The sequence below is a fragment of the Dreissena polymorpha genome, chromosome 1 (assembly GCF_020536995.1).
Source record: "Dreissena polymorpha isolate Duluth1 chromosome 1, UMN_Dpol_1.0, whole genome shotgun sequence".
Classification (NCBI taxonomy): Eukaryota; Metazoa; Mollusca; class Bivalvia; order Myida; family Dreissenidae; genus Dreissena; species Dreissena polymorpha.
In genome coordinates, this window is record NC_068355.1 from 117466259 (window position 1) to 117492043 (window position 25785).

A 25785-nucleotide genomic window follows, 5' to 3' on the forward strand; every position below is an offset into this window, starting at 1 on the left:
ATTATTGCATGGTTAATACGTTTGCAGGAGTAAATCTTGGCATGTTTAAAAGTGTTTTATTATTATGAACGGATAGTATTGTAATATTTGCAAAATCGGAAGCTTGACTGAAATACGGATTAATTTTATTAGAGCAGCATTGTACTATATGGAAGCTATGTGTTAATGTAATTAAAACAAAAACACTGATTTTTAAAGGCGGACGGAATAGACGAAATTTTAATTGTTATTTCAAGCGACACACTTTAGTAATAGTGAATAGTTTACATACTTAGGTAAAGTATTTGCTACTGGGGGTTGTTTTTCATTAACATATGACGCTCTCTCAGAGAAGGCTCTTTAAGCATATACAAGCTGAAAGCAACAAAGTTAGATATCCAGGTATATCAGTTAATCATAGACCCGAGCTTTAAAAAAACTTGTCTACATATTAAAAGCTATGGCTGTGAAGTTAATAGTATTTAGATTGAAAGAATACCTCTAGGACACTATAAACAAATGCAAAGTGTGGGGTTGCAAACAAAAAATCATATCGTTTACGGAGAGCTGGGACGTGCAACGTATCGTTTTTATTTTAAATTAGTAGTTCACAATTTTACAATTATGTGCATACAAATCAAATCGTTGTATGATATGTTATTACATGCTCATGATATACATGCAGAAAGAAGGTTTTGGTAAGTACCCCAAGCATTTATTAGAGAGATTAGTGACGCATGTTTTATTCAAGTGGTAGAATATATATAGATATTTAATATATAGCTAAAAAGCGAATATCTGATATATTTTAGCAAACCTGGTCAAGAGAAATTCAAAACACGACCAGAGGTAGATGTTATAGCGTTTACAGTCGCTTGAGTTCCAATGAAATTTATATGTAAACTAGTAAATGTATCAACATACACAATGGCTTTTATTCTTTTAAGTGTTTCTGCTACGGACGTGAAGTGGAAGCAGAGAAATGAAAAAAAAACTGAAAAAATACAGTTTTGAAACATAATGTGCAAACACTCTAACGTTCTTGATGACAAATTACATTTTTAACTGAAGTTTAATATATATTTATAATACATGTAATAAACATATTGTAAAACATATTAATATTGGATCATTCACAAAGACAGTAAGTAACTTTGCAAAATGAAATATGGACCACTGATTTTACAAATATTAATATACGCTGTTTCAAAACAATTTTACTCTCGAGCCGTTAAATGTATAATTTATGTTTTGTATGCTTTTTTTCTTCCAATGAGTCCGACATTTTATAATAGCAACGATGTAATTATATTTCAGTATATTATTTCTTAAAATACAGTTATTTCATACATGTAATGTATTTTTCAAAACATGAGAAAGATAATTACTAACAGTTACTTACTACACAGAAGATAGTTTAATCAGGTAATGTTCTTAGGAAGTGTTACCTTATTAATTCTTCCATAATCCGCACGAGAATGAACAGTTTCCATCAAGCATACACAATATCAACGGTTTCACATAAACCAAATTAAATTGGAAATGAATCATGGAACAAACTACATATTTTGACCAAATGTCTTCAATTATTAGATGATACATCATACGATGTATAAAAAATTATTTATTATTTATGACATGAATACATTTTACCTCCGACTTCAAAATTAATCCACCATTTTAACAATACTTATCATTATCATGTATAATATACAAAGGTGAACGGACACGTCCTTAAAGAAATCCGCTGAGAAACTTGCTGTTAGATTTTTAAAGCATTACATTTCGATACCAATACACTATTCTACAGAAATATATTAATTTCTTTACGACATTCTCTCAGTGAACGCAAGTCGAATGAGTATTTTTTTCGGATCTGCTCGCAATATTTCTAGCAAGTTCAACACAAATGCGACAGCATTAATAAAATATGTTAGCTCCGGACGGTAACAGCAACATAACTTCTGAGAATAGTATCGAAGAAAGTATTACTGAAATGGCGCTGCAAGTTAAACGGTGCTTTGTTAATATTAAATGTAATTATTTCAAGATGGCAATTTCAATTAATAAATTTGTCCTAAAAAAGCTTTCATTATATTTAAACACGTGAAATAACACTTCTGCTTAATATCCAATGTAAACATAAAGTCGGTCATCTGACACTTCGGAATTGCTGGACTGTGCTTTGGGACTTGTGTGATGTTTTCAAAAGACAAATATATATCGCAAGCATTTTAACACGATATAAATATCATTAAAATAAATTACCCCAAGGGTGAGGCAACCTTAACCAAACAATGGCAAGATGTGAACACATTTGCTGAACACCATACTTTGTGATAATGCCAGAACACTAACCTCTGGGTCTTAATATATCAGATGACATTTAATTTTTTCACTACATACATATGTGGAAAACACGTTAACCTCAAGGCGGAACGAATGTCACCACCACTGGCATGATAAGACAAATCGTAGATGAATACGATACGATGTTACCTGCCAAACACCAAACCTATTGGCGTTGGGTACAAGGAAAACATTGAAAGGAATGTTTTCACATAGAAAAATACAAGGATAACAAGTAACTGCGTATTTAACCAAATGTAACCTCCGGAGGACGTGGTTTTATCACCTGACAGCAAACAACATCAGATGGTCTGCCACATGTTTGCACAAAAGATATAATAAAAAAATTACTATATACAAACGAACAATAGAAATCCATAAGGCGGAACCAAGTGTGTTATCAAGGGCATGATTGAACAAACTTGATGGCAAACACCTGTTGCATGCCAAATAAACACATGCTTGCAGTTTCAGGATAAACATGTCTTTACGTTAAATGTAATGAAAGTCATCTCAAAACAAGTGTCAGTTTTTACCCCACAGGGACGATTTATACAAATTTGATTGAGGTTTGAGAACCACAACATTAAGTAACAAGCCAAAAACCGAGCCTTCTGGCCTTGCGGTTTATGTTAATCATCTCTTTAAAATGCAACAAAAATTACAATCCAATCACAATCTTGTGGACTTCGTGCTTTATGTTACCTATCAATCGGTACAATACATGACTCTAAGGACAGTTACCGTTGTTTACAGCTGACGAAAGATTGAACAAGATTAACCAGTTTTAATAACACAAGTATTCGCTGAAGTGCATTTCACAAATGTCATGGTATACATTAAGTCTTTAATTAGTATTACTTTTGACCAAGCTCAAAACTCAGCTAAGCTATGTGGTTATCTTAGTATACATGTACAACATAATGTTAGGGTAAATGTAAGCTTTTCGCAAATTACTAAGTACTTGATCGTTTTACACACTGATACCTTATGTTATGTGTAACCAGCGTTATGTCGTTACTATTTAAAGCATATCGATGTCACGTTACTGTGATGCTAGAATTGAAACTAAATACACAGTATTTTAAATGTAATGGTGAACACATCCCCCCATCCGATTCATATACATTTACCTTTGTGAGCATTCTGGTAATTGGATCGGAATCATCTAAAGCAAAAGCGTAAGAATATTAACAATGAGCAACATTGCAGCAAAGTTAATAAACTTTTTATATAATTAAGTTTGTGAGAGAAAACGCTTGCGTTATGTGACAATATTGTTACGCTTATAACACGAAATGCGAGTATCGATCGGATGTGACACAGTCAATTATGTAAATACAGGTATAAGCACTTTTTATGCTAGATATATGCATGGCATACGCGCATCTCCTGAAGTTATATCCACCTATTTTGAATAACACTTAAGAATAAAAACTCCTTTATATTGTAAAGGACGTACTTGAATTTTAACGTACTCACTATCAAACCATATTCAAGAATTAAAACCAAAGCCGAAGAATCTGATATTTTCGAAAGGCAAATGTGTGTGTAACATAATTTGATGATAAGGTATATGTAACCAATAAAAATAAGCAAAGGCACAATAAGTTGCACGCGGAAAATTTGGGGACACACGCACATGCCATTTTTTATTAGAATCATCCGTAGTGACACACCTGTTTTTAACGTCACGCCAGTCTGCGTTGTCATATAAGTACTCTATCGCGTGCAAAACGTCGATAACATTGATCGTTTATATCGATGATATGCATATCTTAAAATGTCTGATATCACAATCGCGACAATAGTTTTGCATCTTCTATGACAGTTTTATATACTGAAACACTGAATATATTCAAACAAGAAAAAATATTTAATCTCATCACAGCTATATATAGTGTTCATAGTATGCAGAAAATCAATATTCATAAAATATTACATAGGATGTATCCCGTTTTTATGTTATGTGAGAAAAGCTTTCATACACACTTGTTGACAAAAAAAGCAGTTTTCAATTTTACGTTTACTTATTTAAAGAACAATAAAATGTCAGCCATTTGTAGAGGACAACCATTTTGAGTGATTTTAATGATGTTTTATATAAAAAAAACGTTATTCTGTCCAAAGCACTTCTTTGACGCAAGTACGTGTAGTCTACGCTCCAACGATCCTTGTCTAATGAATAGTAATGAGCACGTGTTATAACATGAATAAGATGAAATAGTTGTGTTTGCCCACATGAGAGGTTATCCTTCATCCCACTCTTCCATCCTATGCAATATATTGTAGAATTGAAATTTGTCTATCTGAAATGTTATTTAAAATTGTGACACAATGTATAGGTATGTAAATGTTATGCATGTTATTTTATATTTTTGGTAGAAAAAACTATTGACTTTAAGCATAAACACTTATATAAATGTTGTGATGTGTACGCTTTTGTGTTTCTTTTTTAATTTTGTTGGAAACAAGGTGTTCACGAGCTTTGTTTCTCATTTTATCTGTGATCTAGTGTTTGACTCTCTTGTGTCAATCTCGACGTATTTGGCAATACATTTTTCATATATTATGTTACAGTCCAACCTGTCAATAAAGACCACTTAAGGGATTTGGTCGTTGTGGTCTTTGTTCACAGATGGTCTTTTTTCGCAGGGTCGATTGAAATTTTGCAAAATATGCTAGAAGGATTTTTAACAGGTACCTTATCTATCTATGTATGTGCTCTATTGCTTAAATAGTTGAATAATAAAAAATAATGCATGTATAATTCATAAAGAATTAAAAACACAGGTTTTATTTTATATTTATTATTTCAATTTCCTTATGTTTTTATTATTTATTTAATTAATCATATCATGTATAAATAACTTTTGACATACATGAATATGTACTTGAACTGACAAATTCCGTTTTGATAATCTTTGCACGTCTTATCACGGAGAAATTTAAAAAGGGAATGAATATCAAAATGTATGTTTGTAATGGCATTGTAATTGTAACGAAATCGTAAATTTCCTTAATGAGTTGATAAAAGCCCAAAACTTTTGTTTCAAATTTTCGGCAATTAGTACATTAATCACGAGTCACTAAAATACAAAGGCAACTTCTTGCACTTTCGAGAAACTGATAAATGCATAAAAGAAGCAGGTGGCTACCAATTAGCAATGTGTGTTAAGTAAACAAACAACTGCTATCGAGTGCAGTAAACTTTCACTTGCTAATATATCCATAGCGACCGACGAATCTACTGGTTAGATGTTTATCACGTGACAATCACAGCGTCATGGTGGCCATTTTTGTTATTGAAAGTTGCGAAATCGTTGACTGTTATGATTGTTATAATTGAAGTGGTCTTTGTTAGGTATCAAAATGGACATTTGGGAATGTAAAATGGCGGTCCTTGGTCTTTGTCGCAGGTGGGCTTTATTCCCAGGTACAATATATAGTGAAATCGTTCGGGAGGAAATCGTTGTGGTCTTTATGGACAGGTGGTCTCTATTAAAAGGTGGTCGCTGGGACAGGTTGGACTGTATACAGGTAAATGTTGACCTCATAGGGCTAACAACCTACCACGTACATCAGGTGCACACAAATGCTCATCCAGAGCACGATAAAAGACTTATCACTTTTTTTAATTAAAGTTGAGTCTCTTCTCAAGTGTTCTGAACATGCGTGTGTGTGTGTTGTTGTTTTGTACAGAAATACGATTTTGCTGTATTGTTCGCAAAGAGACTTTACTATTTCAGAAATATTGCTTATAATGAACAAGAGTTTCACTCAATCGCAGTCTTCGACCGGGTCACCATGATGACTAATACAGGTGTGGTACTAAGTAAGAGTTTACGTGATCTGCAAACCTATTAAAAGGTCAATTGAATCTATTAAGTATTCATCATATCTTAAAACACATGTACGGACAGTATCTGTGTTCGTTCTGCTTCGTCATTTTGATTGTTTATACCCTGACGTTCGATTTGTGCACATGTTTAACCATATTATTACATATTGATCAACATCCAGAATACCACAGATTATCCAAGAATTGTAAGCATTTGCTAACGACAGCTCCAATTTCTTAATTATTATCACTTATTTAACGTTACGATATTTCAATTTCTTAATTGTTATCATTTATTTAACGTAAGTGCTTACATACAAATGTTTATCAAATAATATCATGTTTGAACTTAATTAAAAACACGTGTGTGTTGCATTAATTCTTCTTACTGACCATTCCAATGCGGTTATAGCCGCTTTACTAATTGTTTATGCCAAGTTGTTTATGGATTGATTATCTTGTATTTGTATAAACAACTTTCAATCTTGCTTTAAATAAAATGCTATGGCTTGTAACATTACTACCATTCCTGAAACTGTTTTGTAAATGCCTTTTTTCCTTTATTTTTTCTGCAATTCGAATGCGGTGGCTCCGCTGATATCTGGACGTAGATGATGTTCATTTTTGGTGTTATTATCCCGGCGTAATAACTGTTTGATGAACCCTTGACGCGACTTGATATGTTAACGTTGTTTCTACCTGCGGCTTTGCACTTGTTTTACGGTTATTATATGTCGATAGTCAACACAAGTACTTCTTACAATAGTAACCAACATAAATATAAAAGCAATATGTTATATGCAAAGAACATTTATGAAATTATTTTTAAAGTAAATTGTACATTACATATTACAATGAACTACTGACAAAATATATATTTGCACTGGAAATAAGTAGTATGCAAATGGTCAATCCACTTTTCATACAAATTAACAATGTCAGTGTAAGTTTAAGGATAAAAATGTTTTGGTATTTAATGAACAGGTTGCATAATCTTTATTTGAACACATGCGTATCTTAACTTCACATATTGTCGTATACAGATGTGTTATTTATTTTATTAATTTAGCTATGATTTTTAACTATCAAACAGGAAACAAACACAAATACCTTATTCATTTTGGTCTACAGACGTAACTTTTAATTTGGACTATATCGTTATCCGAAGACATTTTTGATAGACTTACTGAATTTATTAAATCCTGCAGATCGTATTATAATACTTTGCACTAAATAATTGTCACCATCATTTAATGACACATTGACATTAATAAAAATGATCAAAAGTGATTATTGTGGGGTAAAAAATCTAATAAAGGTTAACACAGAAATGAACGCTTTACACAGTTTTGAGCGAGATGACTAATACATTTTGTATATACCAGAACTCTTTGACAAAACTTAAACTTAATTGCTTCATAACAACTGAGGACAACATATATTCGACCGCAGTGTGTTGTCTTTGAAATTCAATAAATTTAAATCATCATATATGCGATGCACAATATTAATTTTTGTATCCTAATTTGTTTGCATGTTCCAGAGATATACATGCGTGGCAATCTAGTAATCTATGTAGAATTCAGTGTTTTGTCTTAAATTGATATATTTCCCGTAATAATGTGCATTATAAACATTAAGTAAACCACGTGTTGTGAGTGGCGATTAGAGTCATAATATATACATATAATATATTATTATTTTTCATATTTTATAACTATATACTAAATATAAATGCTTCATAATAAATAATTTAAGAAATATTGTATTTGCTGTGTGTATGTGTGATCGTAGATAAAGATTGATATTTAGCTTCGTAAATATTCAATTTGACATTCCCTAGTTTTCTTAAACAGTACGCTTGATAGCAACATGAACTGTTACCACGGCTCGGAGAATAACACGTCACAACAGCTTGTATTTTAAACATTTAACATGCGCATGCAAGCCCGTTAAGCTTTTTTTGCTTTCAACCCATTCTCACGATAATAGGGCGATTACCACAACTATTCCGCTCACCGTCAAAATTCTATACTAGGCAAGAGCACCGTATCCTTCTGACGAAAAGAAACATAGCGAACGAAGCAATATCAGGTAAGTGGGTGACAAAATGTTTTATTATAAGACACTGGAAAATGATTGCCGCTTGCGAAGCACTCCATCGAATTTCTGAACCAATATGTCGTCTATTTAATAATTTACCAGTCGTGAAATATGTAGCATGACTTTGAAATAGTGTTTACAAAAAGTCGTGTCGCGCTCGACACCATTCGTACTTGTGAGATAAATGTAATAATACGATTATTGTCGATGTGTCAGACCTGATGTGACAGTCTTAAATCATTGTATATATAAAAAAACATGCCATACGAACATTTTTGTTTAAATATCTGTTAAATGCCTATGTTTTTGGTGAAAACATGCATCACCTACATAAATATCGATGCACCGCGCAACACTGATTATAAAAACCGTATTTATATTCCGTGTCACTGAAATTTGTGGCACCACTAACTTCTGCACGTGGTTTTAAATGATAAGCTAAAACGAGCCATCGTGTGCTGAATTAATTTACGATAATCTTCAATTTATAAAAGCTTCATGTCCCAGAATTGATCTTGGAAATGATGGCATGCTTGCACCTAAAAAGGTTCACCGGGATCGATTGTCTTGCTTTCACATGTTTCCATTTATTTATATTGTTGTGGTAAAATACAATAAATATTGATAATTATTATTTATTGATTTCAGATCCATAATATGTAAAAAAGATATCCAGCTACGAGTATGGATGGTATAAGCAAATGTTGGTGTAAAACTAACCGAAGGAAATAATAAGTTTAGTTATGTATAGAGTCTACAAAGTGATGTTGCATTGGTTAAATTTACTGAAATATGAATTTGATGTTTGTGGCCAAAACCAAAGATATATACCAAAGATGCTCTCGACTTCTTATATCAGAAACAAAGGGGTAACAATTAAAAAAAACTTTTTCGAGACTGTCTATAGCAGCTTGTGAGTGCATGTCTCCATAGATAAGACATTACAGCGCGGTCCGTTTTAACGAGATGTAAAGGGTAAGAATCATGTTTAGTTATTTTCGTCAAGTATTAAAAACAAACAATTGAAAACCAAATATTTTCAAAGAAAATTGTCATTTTCGGAACCAGGAGGAAAAAGTCTCCTTTTCTTGTTTTTTTGGTTTGTTCAAACATACATTTGAACGTCTCTTCCTTCTGAAAGAAAAGTATCAGAATAAAGCGGTGCCAAAAAATCTTAAAGATGCGGTGCTTTTACGGACATTGTTGCGCGGTGTTCATATTTCTATAATGTCAGTGTTGAGCGGTGCATACTTGCTAACGTGTGCATGTAAAAATCACGGGTATATTCAATAAAGCATGCCATAATGTGTTGTAAATTGATTCTTCTACCATAAAATACCGTTTAACAAAAAAAACCTTTTATTAAAAATGTTTAAAATCTGCAAAAATACGATTTTTCGCGTCATGAAAGTCAATTCTTTCACGGTTGCTCAAACTGTTTTCCTTATTTTGAAGTTAATAGCGACTCAATTTTGATGCGGTAAACGGCAATAAGTTGAAAAGTATATACTTCGTTCGATAGAATATCTTTTAATTACCAACTAACCTGCTTTTCTCGTGTTTTTTTTCTTCCATTTCTGGACTCGCTTAAAAGTTTGCGGCCATGTTTTTACAGAAGGATACGGTGCTGTTGTCAGAAGTATAAAATTTCGACGGTGAGCGGAAAAGTTGTGGTATTCGCCCTATCACCGTGATTCTTCTCAAGCAAGCAAAAATTAAATGCCTTTCCGGTAGTTGACAATACCCGATTTTCGATTAGGACAAGACGTCTCTGATTTAAATAAATATTGAGTTCACAATTTAAGAAACTACCTAGAACGTATATCTACGTGCGTACCTCTCAGCAACAAAGTATTAATCAGGTACAGTAATGCATGGTGTCTGTAAATACTGACAACGTTATCAGCTAAATTCTAGATTTCAAAGTAACAGCTTTTAACCAAGCATACGCGCGAATAACTTGTTATTTAACCTTTTTCATTGACGTTCACATATAAAAACGGAATATAAACGTACTCGTCCATATTCAAATATTCAGATAAAAATCAAACAATCCTGGTTTCAATCCATACACATTCTATAGTAAAATAAAATAGTAACGTTTACTTTCGAAGATTACATAAACGTGTTTATACACATCTTTCCTTCGGACTTAACATACATTTTGATTAAATGTACTTGAAAGGATAACACTTATCTACGGAAATTAAGTCAGCATTTTTATGCAATTAAGTCGTGTTGCTTAGACCGTTGCACAAGAGCCATCGCTAAAGAACACCTTTTCATTTGCTGTTTGTTTATAGAGACGCCAATAACCTTGATATGCAACTGCAAAGGGTGTACTTTAATAATATGACAGGCTTATTTATAAAGAGGGGACTACGAGGAACTTTACACTGTTAACTACATGCAATCAATACGTTTGAAGAAAAGTGCATGAGTCAAATTATTCCATTAAGTTAAAAAATTCGTTTGTAAGTTTGTTCACAGAATAAAGACTCTTTGTCGGCTCGGGTACTACTTATATGTACACCGGTTACTATTAAGGTTTGGTCGTGCAAATATGCATAAATGTGCTTACAATTAAGCAAAACATGTCACTATCCATGGTTTGCAAAAAGTGGTTATTTCAGGCTTAATCGTTCATAAAAATGTCATCATCTGTAATCGACTTAAAAAATATATAGTTCACAATGTAAAGCGAATGACATTATGATCATCTGTAAATTAGCTAAATGATAAAATATGTTTGTGATGTTCTGTATAACTATTTGGATCAATAATTTAAATATATTGTTATCACTGTGAAATGTTATATCATATATATGGTTAGTATAGTTTTAATGCAACATAACAGAATATGCTTTGGGATGTAGTGTTTATTATGTTATTGATTTAATTTATTTTGAACAATGTTCTCAACGATAGTGAACAATATTTTTGTTTCGGAAAAAATTGTTTCTTTTGTTATAATTTTATAATTTTAATTGGTCAATTTTGACTACAAAGGCTGTAAATCAATATGATCTGAATTGCATTTTTATATTGAATGAACGTATTGAATGTTAAAAAAAATTATGACAGTAACATAATTCATGAACAGCCAAAGACCAAAATTGTATTATGTGGTAATTTTTATTTATTAGTTTCGATGGAAACCAACAACACATATTTTTGATATTCATTAAAAACGGTATTACATGCATAGTGTGTGTAAACAAATGTGAGACATGTTTAACTGTAGTATTATTATCAATGCATAGTTTCATAGTTTCAGAAGGTACACCTGAAATAAGAATATTAATAAATGTATACAATTTACATATTTTTCCTACAGTAAATTTAATAAGGAAAGAAAAATATTGTATTGAAAAAAAAATCTTTTACCATGGAAACCATATTTAAACTTGTTATCAGAGGACACAAATAAAATGTTTATATGTGTTGAAATAAGTATAAAATACACTTAGTGAATAAAGTTGAAAAATATTGCTGTATATTGATAATCTTCTAAACTAAGTGTTTTGCTTATATTAATTTTGTGTTAGCATATTTGCGTAAGTCATTTTGCACTTAACAGTGGTTTTACGTTAAGGTCATATCTTGAAAACTAACAATGACAGAAACCTATTTTGCTTTGCATTTGTTTCTAAAAGAAAGTGGGAATAAAATATATAAAAACCTGAACATGTTATATTTGAGTCATAATACCCATTTGCCTAGCCCCATTCAAAAAGAAAGCATTAAACTTAGTTCAAAAGCCTGACGAGGAACGTATAACCGATATGTTAATGTGTTCACTTATCTTGAAACCTTTGTTGATTCTGTACATGTCTTCACTGCTTAATTCTGTTAATACATAAATCAGACAATAGACGTAGAGCGCTAATGAGTAGAAACAAGTAGCCATAATTGAAATCCTTTTAGTCTCTTTAATGCTCTGTGGAAAGCAGTTTAATATTACACGAAGAGTGAAGATGAAATCCAAGAAACTTTATTATTGTCTTGAACTCGTGTCTCATCTTAGGGCCATAAATATTTTTCAAATGTTTGCCTAATGCTTGAACCTTTTGTTTGTCGCAACAGAAATGTCCGACCTTTCATGCTCACGATAAGTTTTGCCAATATGCTTGTTTAATAATTATAGCCCTACCGGTGCGTATCCTGCTGAAACTATTGAATGTGGAGATTGATTAAATTTAAATACCTATTAAATGCTGCCGTCCCAGTCATATTCACTGTATGATGCAACTTAAAGGTACTACTTTTATTAAGTATTATGACATCATTGAAATATCATCAACGTGCACAATTCATAAAGATTTGCAGCATTGTGCATGGCCAATTTTTGGTACTGTCCATATGAAAACGATAAATATAAACACATATCAGATGTTTTGTATCAACAATTACTGTATCGTTAATCTACTTCAAACGAGTGCATATCTTATTTCTGTTGCATAGTGCCATGTGCTTAACTCATTCGATTAAACACCTTTTAACTGCGCATAAAGCCCCAACAGAAACATGTTTCGGCCATGTAGCCGTATCCTACCTGTAAGTCTTGCAATTTTATACAGAGGAATAACCATCAGAATCGTATTTCAGAGTTACCAGACTTCGCGTGTTGCTTCTTGTTTGCAGCCTAGAGTGCACCAAGCGTAGACCACCTTAACTTTTGGAATCGAAACTAGTGCACAGGCAGTTTTCATTGAAACCTTGCTACACAGAATATAACTTTTGTAAAGCAGAATGCACTGAAGCTTCATGTGAAAGAAAGCCTTTGATGGTACACAAAAATAAGCCTGTTAAGTATGCATATTTGCCTATTTTACTTATTGATGTTGTTGGAATTGTTCAAATGTAAAACGTTTGTTTTAAACAAATAGCGATGGCATTGAGTATTGACCAAGGTCATTAAAAATAACACTTCCAATATTTCCAAAACAAGACAATGAGAAACACAATTATGCACAACGAACAGTACACCATAGAGTTAATTCAGGCCAGTTACTTAGATTTGTTTACAAGCTTACATAATCACTTTATTGGTAAAATACATGTAGTTGCATTTTTAAATGAAATTAAGGATTATTACAAACCACACATAACATCTAAACATGCAAAAAACACATTACGAATGGTACCTCTTTTTATAAACTGTTAAAATGGTCCAGTCGATTTCATACTCAAATGCTCATTAGCGTACAAGAACGTGTGATACAATTCTATCCTACACACCGAATTTGGATTTTTTTTCCCAACGTCGCGACGGAAAATGTTGCAAATGAGACTAACAGCTTGTCTATCGATGCTGGTAGTCAGCTGTTTGCATCAAATACCAAAGTCATGACCAATATTGGTAATCATAACCGCTCGCGTATATCTGCAAATGCAAACTATGTTTCATATTAACTTGCCTTAAATACCTCGCACTGATTACATCTCCTATCGGTTAAGAATGGAGAAGAACTCTATAAGACGTAGTCTTCCGTTCTTATCTAATTCAAACTTGTTTGTAAACAATTGTTGTATGTTTCGTATATATGTATATGCATTCTCGTTTGAATAAATATGTTTAAACTATCGGTGAAGAAACGCTTTTGTCGCCATACGTAAACATGTCGAAACGTAAAAAAATATTTCGATATCTGTAACATCTACGCATCAAGATGTAACAGTTTCGTATAAAGTACAGCGCATTTCAACTCTACATTATTCACTTAATTCGTTTTCAGCAACCACATGTAAATAAAATAAAATATATTTAAAAAAAATACACAATAATAAAGAACCTGATCTTGTAACCAAGAGACTAATGTATTTTATGATTTCATAAAAGTTTGTATGTGGATGTTTTGCGGATTGAATTAAGTGTTCGCTGACCTTGATTAAGCAATCTGAACGCTTCGGACAGTGGGCTACACCACACCGTCATGGCGAAATTGTCCGAGGATTCACGATTGCTTGATTAAGTAGTCGAGAGAGGCACAGCCAATCAATGACAGGATATTTGCCACATGACGGTTTTTAACCAATCGGAGCACAGCATCAATATCATTGTTGAAACAATTCTGGAGGAGAGACACGCATATTGTTTACTCGTAAATCCGACGCCACCTCTCCTCCTCTCCTGGTTTCTTGGAAAATTACTCTGTCACTGGTTGGCTTTAATTTTTCATACTCTTATTGTGGGCGCTACAGGCAGCCTAGATAAGGGAAACATCTGATGTTACTTTACATGTTCGGCTAACCAGAGGTTGCTAGTTAGTTACCGTGGTAAATTTGTGTAATGGCATTTTAAATAAAATGCCCAATTACAACACATAAATGTTTCGCGGTCAACGAATCACTCTTCTAAAACTTTCCAGAATTTAGTCATTTTTATATCGTTTTTCACATATAACGGACGAAAAACTATTTCATTATATATTTTAGTACCAAGTATGTTATGGCTCAAAAACAATGTTCATTTTAATACGCGTTGCTTAAGTATCGATCGTGGGAGAGTAGGCTTGGATAATTTAGTATCGTGAATTGGTTCCGTGTCCAAATCTTTACAGAAATTCAATCATGACAATTAAACAACGATTTCGTCACGACAGGCTAGCTTTTGAATATTTAACATTATCCATTCAACTAATCATTTCATTAGATACTTCATTTTAGGGGCATTCATGAGAGAGTTGTAATTTGATAGACCTCGTTTAGGTTCTTAAGTATTGACAAACACGAAATTGCCAGTTCTTCCATGGCACAGTCCATTTTTCTCAACTGTCAACGTATGCATATTTTCACGTTCGTTTAACGCATTACTTTTATAACACTTTAAATTATTCCCCGTGGTAACTTTGGTTGATAAGCATTTTATATGAAATGGCCGTTGCAACGACCGAAGGGTAAGAATGAAATAATATTGGCTTTCAAACCTAAGGTTTGGTTCGGAAAGAGGAACATACTTTTGTTTTCAATTTGTACTTAAGACATTGTTAATTAATTAAGTTATATACACACATGACCATTCTACGCAATGTTTTATTAATGCGAAAAGTCGATATAGTTATGTGATGAAAATTCTGCTTATAAAGCATATATATTATCTAATATATTGTCTAACCAATACAAGAAGTACGTCATCAAGAAATCATCTTATCTTGCCGAAGATATAATAAATTCATTAAACGGCCGTTAAATTATTCACGACATGTTTTACAGTTGATAAAAACGGACATTCAAATAAATAACAGCATCATAAAATCCACCATGAGTTTCTACCATGTTGATTGTTGCTAAATTTGTCTGTTAACCTCCCTTTGAGTTAATCAGTAAAGTCGTCTGCATACCCTTTGCATACCCTTTTCTATTACGTTATTTCAAAAGTGGTCTACGAGCCATCAATTAGTATAAGACTTTAAGCATCGTTTAGTACAGTCAGTAAACTGATGTACTCAAATTTAACAAATAAGTCGTCTTAAAACATAATTAACGAACATTTGATCAAATGTTTAGTAAGTCGAAAAAGCAAAAGTATCAAGACTCAGACAGACTATTTTTTACACGACTAAGACTAATGGCTTTAACCACTGGGGGCTGACGAGGTATAAGCGTAGTCCGTTTCGCTACGAAGTCGGGTATATGTTTTACTACGAAAACATGTGTACTTACACATGACATCGAAGAACGGATTAGTGGAAATTTGTGTTTAAAACAGGTAAGATTATGCTTTTGTAATAACAAAACTCTGAATTTAAGCACAATGACATTTCATAGGTCTGTTACATCAAATTATGATTCAACGTGTGTCTGGTTTATGCGTTAAACATTATATTTACCGCTTATTTATCAAACCGAAGTCAAGTTTTATTTTACAAAAATGCAATTAAGGTTTACAACTATGTTTAATTGACACAATTTTACAATTTCCATATTGATGTGTGTATCGTTAAGCCACTGGTGTGTTCAGAAATGTATAGGGTGACCCAGTTGTCAGAAATAAAGGCTAAATAGTATTATTACGTATGATCATGTCTCTGACAGTATACGTATATGCCTCGCTACGACAACGCTTTAGCGTGTATGCGTTTCTCACAGAGGACGTGTTGGTTATCTCTCAAAGGCGAAATAAAGATCATGTTGTTGTTTTTTTAATACAGAGTCATGGAGTGGCTGGATGTTTCCTTTGAGGAAGGGATAGTAACAACGGCACAACATGATCCGACGCGCACAGTCGACATGGTAATGCACATTATTATGATATAATTAAATTCACGACTAGGCCAAAGGAAACGATCAAAATCGAAAATCCATATATAAGACGACAGTTGAGAGTCGAGAACCTATTGTCGTCGGTCTAAATAAAAATTACGCATCTTCACCTTTACTCCTATAAATATGAAGTCGATTTACATCGTAAGCGGGGTAGCTTACGTCTAATTATTTGGACTACTTCACCTTGTGACAATCCCTTATACGTTCTTTTGGATAGAGACCGACGATAGGTTTTTAGCATACGGTATTCTTTATTAAATAACATTCGATGCTCGTTATGGTTATGTTATCTCGAAACTCTGCTTATGTCAAAGTAAATCCCATGTCCCAACTTCGATCCTTCTTTATCTCACACGGATTTTGATTTTTACATTTTATCTGTCAAAGCGATTTTCTTGAAAATCGGGTCGACTACTAATTTTGAGCTGAATTTCGTGTTCGTATACATGATTTTACTTGTAAAATCAACACCTGTAACAGCCGTAAGGAGTGGAAAGTAGGACCCCAATGGCACAAATCCGCAATTTCCTAATCAATGTATTGTTGTTAAGGCTTGACAGTGGGTTTCTGTCACAGGTTATTGTTTACTGTGTACATGACGGCCGGTAAATTTACCTCGTGTTACAATGCGGTTAAGGTCCGGTCTCACTATGATGCCGGCGGAGCCCCGGTGCGTGATCAGGCATCTACCGGGATGAACCGGGGCCATACGGGGATGAACCGGTGCTCCACCGGGATGAACAGTAGACGACCGGGGACAACCGGGGCTACACCGGTAAAATATTACAATGTTTAATACCTCCGAGATGAACCGCGAGTCACCGGTAAGGACCGACAACGACCGGCGTGGCACTGTGAACAACCGGGACTGCACCGGTACGGCACCATAGCTCCACCGGGACCCAAACAGACCCCGGCAGAGCTACGGGGAGCCTGGTGAATGCCGACAGAGTCCCGGTATAGCTACGGTACATAATTAAACCGGCGCTCTGACGGTTCCATCCCGGTTGTGTCTACATTGTCCGAAGGTACCACTGGCTCGGGAAATATCTGACAATGGGCGTGTTAATTCGTGATATCTTTCGCACAGGACTTTCTGTCACTGTAGATTTTGTCGGAATTATCAATTTGCCAGCAACCGGATTGAATGTAATATTTTCAGCATACTTTTTAATGTCGCCACCCATAATATTGAACGTGCTAATTCTGTATTGTACACCTGGTGCAGTGTCACAAGGCATCTCCCACATAAAGGGAACCTTTTCGTTTGGATGCTCATGCGCACAATTAAGCACAGCATCCTTTGCACTGGAAAATGGTAGTCTGCAGTAACTGCAAACTGCATGTGATATGTCCTGAAAAGGATACAGAGACTTCGTTGAGTAACATATACATTATATTTGTACTTCGTAGCACAACCAATACATACTCTGTGCGAAACCTATACATAAAGCGACATGTAATTTCCTTCAAAACAAAGAATTTGAATAATTAAAATACATGTTCGTAACCGTGTTTGTACTTTAAAATGTGTAATGTACAATGAATCAAAGTAACATGTAGTTTTATTCGATTTAAGTTACCGTAATTGGCTATTTTAACATAATAACCACCTTATGCATTGCTTCAAATCAAAATATTTCGATTTTACCTCAAAATAAATGTACAGGCTGAAACTACGCACATTTGTTATTAGTTTGTTATTGAAAATAAGTACCTACCATTACTGGATGTTCCGTTCTCTAATCCATAAACACCAGAAAAGATGAAACTCACCTGATTAAGTAGTGTATGTACACAATGTTTTCGTAGTAAAACATATACCCGACTTCGTAGCGAAACGGACTACGCTTATACCTCGTCAGCCCCCAGTGTTAACAATGGTATCGGCAAAATTGCTGACGGGAGAGTTCAAGCACATTTAGTTCTATTTTGTAACTGCCACTAATAAGTTGTATCAATAATGACATTGGATATATAAAAAAGATCTGTTTTGTATATTCACGCGTTTTGGAAAAAGAAATTTAATCATAAAGTTTAATTAAGATAGTTATAAAGTGTCGAGTTACAATGCGACGACTAGTGCCTTTAGTTCAGCCATCATAAGATGGGTTCGTGACTTTTAGAAATGTATGTTCAACACTAGTCTTCGAAACAAATATGATACAGACTAATTGTTTCCATAATAATGTGAATTCATTGTATATAAACCCGGATGCGTGCATTACCATCTCGGAGAATAAGAATGAGATTGTATTGTAAAGTATGGAAATAGAGAATATATGGTTGGTGACTTTTGATATCATGTGATATAAGACGAGTCTGATATGGCGTAGGAAAAGGCGAGGCTTGCCGAGCCTTTTCACACGCCATATCGGACGAGTCTTATATCACATGATATCAAAAGTCACCAACCATATATTCTATTTATTATGCCACATTTTAAAGTAAATAAGAAAATATTCACAAAACAAACAAAAACAAACAACCGCTAAATTCATTGATAAATATGCAAATTAGTAGCAACCTGATTACATCCGCTAGCGTCTATGCATATATATTTACACATAAAAAAATAGTTCGAAAGTAAGCAACAATCAATCAAATTTAAACGCACATAATACAAAAACTAAAGCGAGAAATCGAAACTTTAAAGAACAATTTCTGCACTAAAAACACAATACCATATATATTTTACAATAACACATTCGACATGTACTTCCAAGAGAACACACCAACCGCTATTTTCAAAGCGAATGTGTAGAGTGAAAATTTCAAACAATAAATACAATAATCAAATGGAACGGGATTTAAACGTAGTGTGCAATTTGGAAGTAATAAGAGTGATTTATTTTTTAACTTGTCCATCTCCGTAATATACGTTTAGTTGTGAGATGTTCACAGTTTTCCCAAAAAAACAGGCAGGCCTTCACGTGCGAAATCAAAGTGGGTGGGGAACGTGTATTTCGAGTCGCTGGAACTTCATAATGAAGCTGCTTTTGTGCAATATTCAGCGACGTTACCAGCTGTGTGTTAGACGAAACGAAAATGCTTTGGTTTTGCATCGTGTTTTGAGACTGTCAGGGTGACATGATGGATTAATTGCTGTTTGACTGACAATAAATGAACATGTTTGTGTTTGGAGATTGCTGAGGTTAATATCTTCACAATTGGGAAATCACAACATAAGTTGACTGCCAGTTTGACCACTGATCTGCATAATATCAGTGGGAGAGCATGCTGAATCCCGCAGCTTCTGCACCATATGTTTCCTGGCCGAGTGGTTGGTAAGTTTCATTGTTATGTATGCATGCTTAAACACACATGTTTCATTATTTGTGCCATTTTTTTACACCCATTCTCATGCTGATGAACCAATGATCAGTGCCAGTTGTTCTACTGTCGCGAACTGTTTATTCAAAATTGTGGAAAAATGAGTTGCGCACTGTTCGAAATTGTGAAAAAATGAGACATGCACTGTACCAAAATTTGAAAAAATGAGTTGCGCACTGTTCAAAATTGTGGGAAACATTAGTTGCCCACTGTTCATTATGATTTCAAAATTGTGGAAAAATGAGTTGCACACTTTTCATAAATTAAATTTTGAAAAAATGAGTCACACGCTGTACAAAATTTGTAAAATGAGTTGCTCACTCTTCAAATTTTTGCAAAAAAATAAGTCATGCACTGTTCATTCAAAATTGTGGAAAAATGAGTTGCGCACTGTTCAAAATTGTGAAAAAATCATGTCACGTGCTGTACAAAATTTGGAATAATCATTTGCGCACTGTTCAAAAATGGGGGACAATTTTGTGGGGCACTGTTCATTCAAAATTACAAAAAAATAAGTCACAAACTCTTAAATTGTGAAAACACATGAGTTGCGCATTGTTCAAAATTTGTAAAAAAAAAGGAGTCGCGCACTGTTTATTCAACATGGTGGAAAAATGAGTCGCGCACTGTTCACAATTTTAAAAAATGAGTTGCACACTGTTCAAAATTGTGAACAAATTGAGTCACGCACTGTTCATAAAAAAATTCACTGTTCAAAACTGTGAACAAATGAGTTGCGCGCTGTGCAACTTTTTTGAAAACATGTTTCGAAAACTGTTCAAAATTGTGTCGCCCACAGATCAACATTGTCAAAAATGAGTTGCAAACTTTTTTTAAATTGTGAAAATTTGAGTCCCGAACTTTTTTAAATTGTGAAAATTTGAGTCGCAAATTTCTCAAATTAGGAAAACAAACACATATTCCCTTAATAAGCAAAAAAAGCCCCGAGTCCATAATAAAAATATTTTAAGTTAAAAGAAATTCTTAATTATTTTTATATAAAGTGGAGTTTATACATTTTCATTTTGTATTAATAATATTGTGTCTATTAAAGTTGCAATTTGTTCAAGTTGTGCCATAAAAATGTTATTAAAACACTCTATTTTGAAATGGTATCTCCTGTTGGATTTGTTTTATTTTATTATAAATATGAAATGTTTTTCTTTTAATGGCAGAAAGTTGCGACCACACATTCCATGGGTGATGATATCTACCAAAATTCTTGGCGGCACAGTTCTACCCTTGTCAGTTGCACTTCTCCGAGTTTTTCTCTGCCTCTCAACCAACTCGAGATATCCCCCCCCCCAACTGCATCCCGGCACAGCTTCACATCAACCCATCTAATTAATTTGTCGGAAAGGTAATACTTTTTTGTCGACAAATTTATTTTTGAGAGTATTTATGTAATTGTTTTATCTGAACATGTCATAAATCTATATGTCACTATATTTATAAAGTTTCAATTTTAATGCAAATTATATATCTGGATTTTTATTTTTAACCCTTTGCATGCTGGGAAATTTGTCGTCTGCTAAAATGTCGTCTGCTGAATTTGTAAAATAAGCATTTTCTTCATTTTTTTCAACGATTACTATCAGAATAGCAAACAGTTTGGATCCAGATGAGACGCCACGTTTTGTGGCGTCTCATCTGGATCCAAACTGTTTGCAAAGGCCTTCAAAATTCGGTTCAAGCACTGAAAGGGTTAAAGCAGTTATGCAATGAATGTTTGATGATGTTTTTTCTTCTAAAGGAATCTTTATTTTATTTTCAGGTTGACCACACAAATTTCCTGTTTGGTTGTGGAGATAGAATCATTTTTTGTGTGAAAGTTTGATTTCAGACACTTAAAAATAATGAAATTGTCATGTATTATTAGGCATGGCAGGCATTAGCAAAGCCGTAAGCATCTCAATCAAGTATTAATTATTTTACTTTGTCAATGTTAATTCTTTGTGTATGCTATTCACCTGTTTGCCTTGCTTTTTATAAGAATGACACAAAAAAAGGAAAGCATTTGTAAAGTATTAGTTAATTTTTTTATATAATCTTAGACGAGATGTTTAGTGAATATTTGTCATAAATTCTTCTTTAACTTGATCAAATCTGTCATATTTTATTTAAAACGTGTTGAGTATATTTGTGTTACGTTTTAAATGTTTATCATTACTGTTTTAAATTGTGTTCATCTGCAGCCAATGAATGGTAGGCTAGCGGTGCACATTTGTATTTGTTTAATTTTTTTCGATTGATTAATGCTCATTTAATTTATATTTCCCTATAGATATATACTAAATAAAGTGTTTTGTTTAAAAAAAAAAACTTATTGTTTATTAATGTTATAACTTCTGAATAAAATATGAATCGCTGTTTGTTTCCATTTAAATCAAAGGAGCGACATACCACGCCTACAAAAAAGTAGTTCTCAGAATGGGCGGGGCTAAAACATGGAACGCTAAAAAAAATCATTGAGTAAACCAAATATGGGCGGAGTTTTAAAACGGATATTGATGGGCGGAGCTTAAAAATGTTATCGGATGGGTATCCGATAACACTTTAAAATATCATGTCAGCGTCTCCAACGTAAATGCGCTGTCGTGGCATAATAAATAACGATCAACGTGTTCTTATTCGGTTAAACGTCATGTATAAGAAAACGACATACACAATGTTTCTGTTCTGTTCTGTTCTGTTCAATGTTTCTTGAGAAACACGGAAACATTTAAGGATTGTCTTACGTGCGTCGTTTGATGAGTAAAGTAAGCTTTTATATGAGTACTATGTACTTGCTAAAGTAAAACGTTAATATAATTAATAAATGTAATTACTGCTTAAAGACAAACAAAGTCATGCAATACTAGCTTGATTGGGAATCGTCGTATGACTTAAAACAATGATGACATGCAAAGGCGACATAGAAATAGTTATTGAAATGTTATTATGACCTCAGGTTTAAATGAGTAAAGTAAAAAATTCATACACGCATACACATTATGTAGAGTGGATAACCATCAAAGTAATACGAAATTTGTCTGATATTTATATGTACGTTGATTTCGGGGTTATCTCGTATTTTCGTATGACATTCCTATTCATTTTTTACGAGAGAAACAAAATCTAACCGGAGTAATGGATGACACATGTTCACAGTTTATTTCTTCTTGTATGCAAATTCATATATTCAGCTAATAATATATCTAAAATCGTAAACGCTCTATCTATCCGTACTGCATTTTGACTAAAATATACAATTAATCCGATCGCAAACCGGGACAACGTTGCTAGTTTTAATTTGGAATATCAATTTTTGCCATCAAACAATCGTCGTCGTTAATTGCCAATTACTCGTTCATCGATTTACAGTTATCCGTTAATCTGCATAAACAAATTGCGATGGTATCAGAAAGGCACACCATGTATGTTCATTATTATGGAAATGTGGTGCATAATGATTGCTATATATTATGCTATACGATTAGTTAAGTAGCCAAACATGAATCGCAACAGTAATTAATACAGATAGATAACGATATTGCTATTTTTACTACTACTACGTAGTAGTAGTAGTAGAAGTAGTAGTAGTAGTAGAAGTAGTAGTAGTAGTAGCAGCAGAAGTAGTAGTAGCAGTAGTAGTAGAAGTAGTAGTAGTTGTAGTAGTAGTAGTAGTAGTAGTAGTAGTAGTAGAAGTAGTAGTAGTAGTAGTAGTAGTAGTAGTAGTAGTAGTAGAAGAAGTAGTAGTAGTAGTAGTAGTAGAAGTAGTAGTAGTAGTAGTAGTAGTAGTAGTAGTAGTAGTAGTAGTAGTAGTAGTAGTAGTAGAAGTAGTAGTAGTAGTAGTAGTAGTAGTAGTAGTAGTAGTAGTAGTAGTAGTAGTAGTAGTAGCAGTAGTATAAGCAGCAGCAGCAGCAGCAGCAGAAGTAGTAGTAGTAGTATATATAATTGACCTTATCAAAAAAGGGACACAAGTAAATATATTAAACAACACATATTTATGAAGGATTTGCCTCCCATAGAATAGTGCTTCATTGTTGACCGATGCAAAGGATGTAGACGGTGCTTACCTCATTTTAAAGTTTTATCCTTCCTCTTTCGGATAATTATCATAACTTCACACTTAATTTGTAATATCAATACACACACGCCGAAATAGATTTATTTTAAATTAAAGGTATCAACACAATGTTAAGCTTTGACGTTTTGTATGCAAAATTGTAACGATGCTATTCAATAAAAAAAATCCGTTATATTCGTTCCTTTTTACACACATGCGTATCTAGTTTTCCACAGTTGCATACATTGGCTTGAAATATGTTCTTTGCTCGTGCTTTAACGCGGTTATTCAATCATACCTTCAATCTGGAAAACTGCGTATCGCACCAACCAAATACTCGTTTCTTAGAAAGCTTATCTCTCACTACCCACCGTAAGCCATTTAATTTTATACAATTTAGAAGTGCTTTCAGATATCAAATTCACCAAAATTTCCCCGTACGTGACTACTGACTCGTTTCCGATACGGCCAGGTAATCAGTGTCAGTAAACAAGTAGAAAATATATAAGGCGAACCGTTTATTTGTAAGCACGAATCGATCTTCAATGTTAAGCGGCTATTGTGTGCGCTACATGTTGATTATATGGAGTTAATAAGGTTCTCAATTTCACGCTTTAACCATATCGAAATTTGTTCTTGGTGTCCATCGGCTAATTTACCGCATTGTTCATAAAAAGCGGATGCTTGAAATGGATGCAGTTTGCAAACAGTTTATTAAAAAGTGATGCGAATAGCTTAAACACGGTTGCCGGTATCGCGAATAGCTTAAACCTAATTATAACTAATTGAGCCGCGTTCTGAGAAAACTGGGCATAATGCATTTGCGTAAAGCGTCGTCCCAGATTAGCTTGTGTAGTCTGCACAGGCTATTCAGAGACGACACTTTCCGTTTTAATGGTTTTTTTCGTTTCCCTTTTTACCGAAAATCTAGTATTACCGGAAAGTGTCGTCCCTGATTAGCCTGTGCGGACTGCACAGGATAATCTGGGACGACACTTAACGCACATGCATTCTGCCCAGTTTTCTCATAACGCAACTCACATGTATCAAGGCAAAAAACTATTAAATTCAAAATCAAGTTATAATATATCACATACGTCTTATGTTCAATTTTTTCAAATTTTCTCTAAAGAGCGTTTAGTCAATTAACGGTGGAAAAAAAAACATTTCTTTAAACATAAATTTATTATTTTGAAAATAAAAGTTAAGAACGCGCCTTCAATTTGTTTATCACAAGATAGTATTGGGATGAAAACTCCTGCGCTTAAATAATAATTCAGTCATCAGCAGAATCAGGGTGCAGAATCAACGGGGTTTCACGGGTAAAACACATGGGCTGGAAGGAATGTATACAAACCGTTAAAAACTTTATTTGTGCAAATATCTCAAGTTATTGAAATACATTTGCAAAAAAGCTTTAGTTCATAAAAACAGTTTTTCTTGCAGTTTGTGATGATATATTAAGTTATAAGAATAAATCACTGAATACATCTGAAATCGGTGACACAATTTAACGTTGCGTGAAACATTACCATGTACAATTAATGCAGTAGATACCGAACTTTTGAACAAGAACACAAGAATGAAATAATTCTGATGTTTGTCACATTGCCATAAGCAGAATAAAAAATCAGTCTGTTATGCACTTGTTTAAATTCTTAAGACATTTCTTAAGTTATTTGAAAAGAAAGCACCACTCACCGGCGTGTTTACATCCATTAATTTTTAATTGGGAACCCACAAAGGCACGTGACCCTGCATCCTTAGTAGTTTACTTTATTAGAAAATTATAGTCTCATCCAAAATGAATATTAACAACTTTCACAATGGATATATAAAACATAAAGCTATAGATAAAACATTG

The 25785-nt window shown here is 33.5% G+C and overlaps 1 long non-coding RNA gene across 1 annotated transcript; it reads left to right on the forward strand.

Annotated features, from left to right (window-relative positions):
- The first annotated feature begins 19368 nt into the window (after positions 1–19368).
- Positions 19369–22166, forward strand: LOC127846757 (uncharacterized). Its single transcript, XR_008033645.1, has 3 exons — positions 19369–19827; positions 21049–21233; positions 21648–22166. It is a non-coding gene; the product is annotated as an uncharacterized LOC127846757 (long non-coding RNA).
- The last annotated feature ends 3619 nt before the right edge of the window (positions 22167–25785 follow it).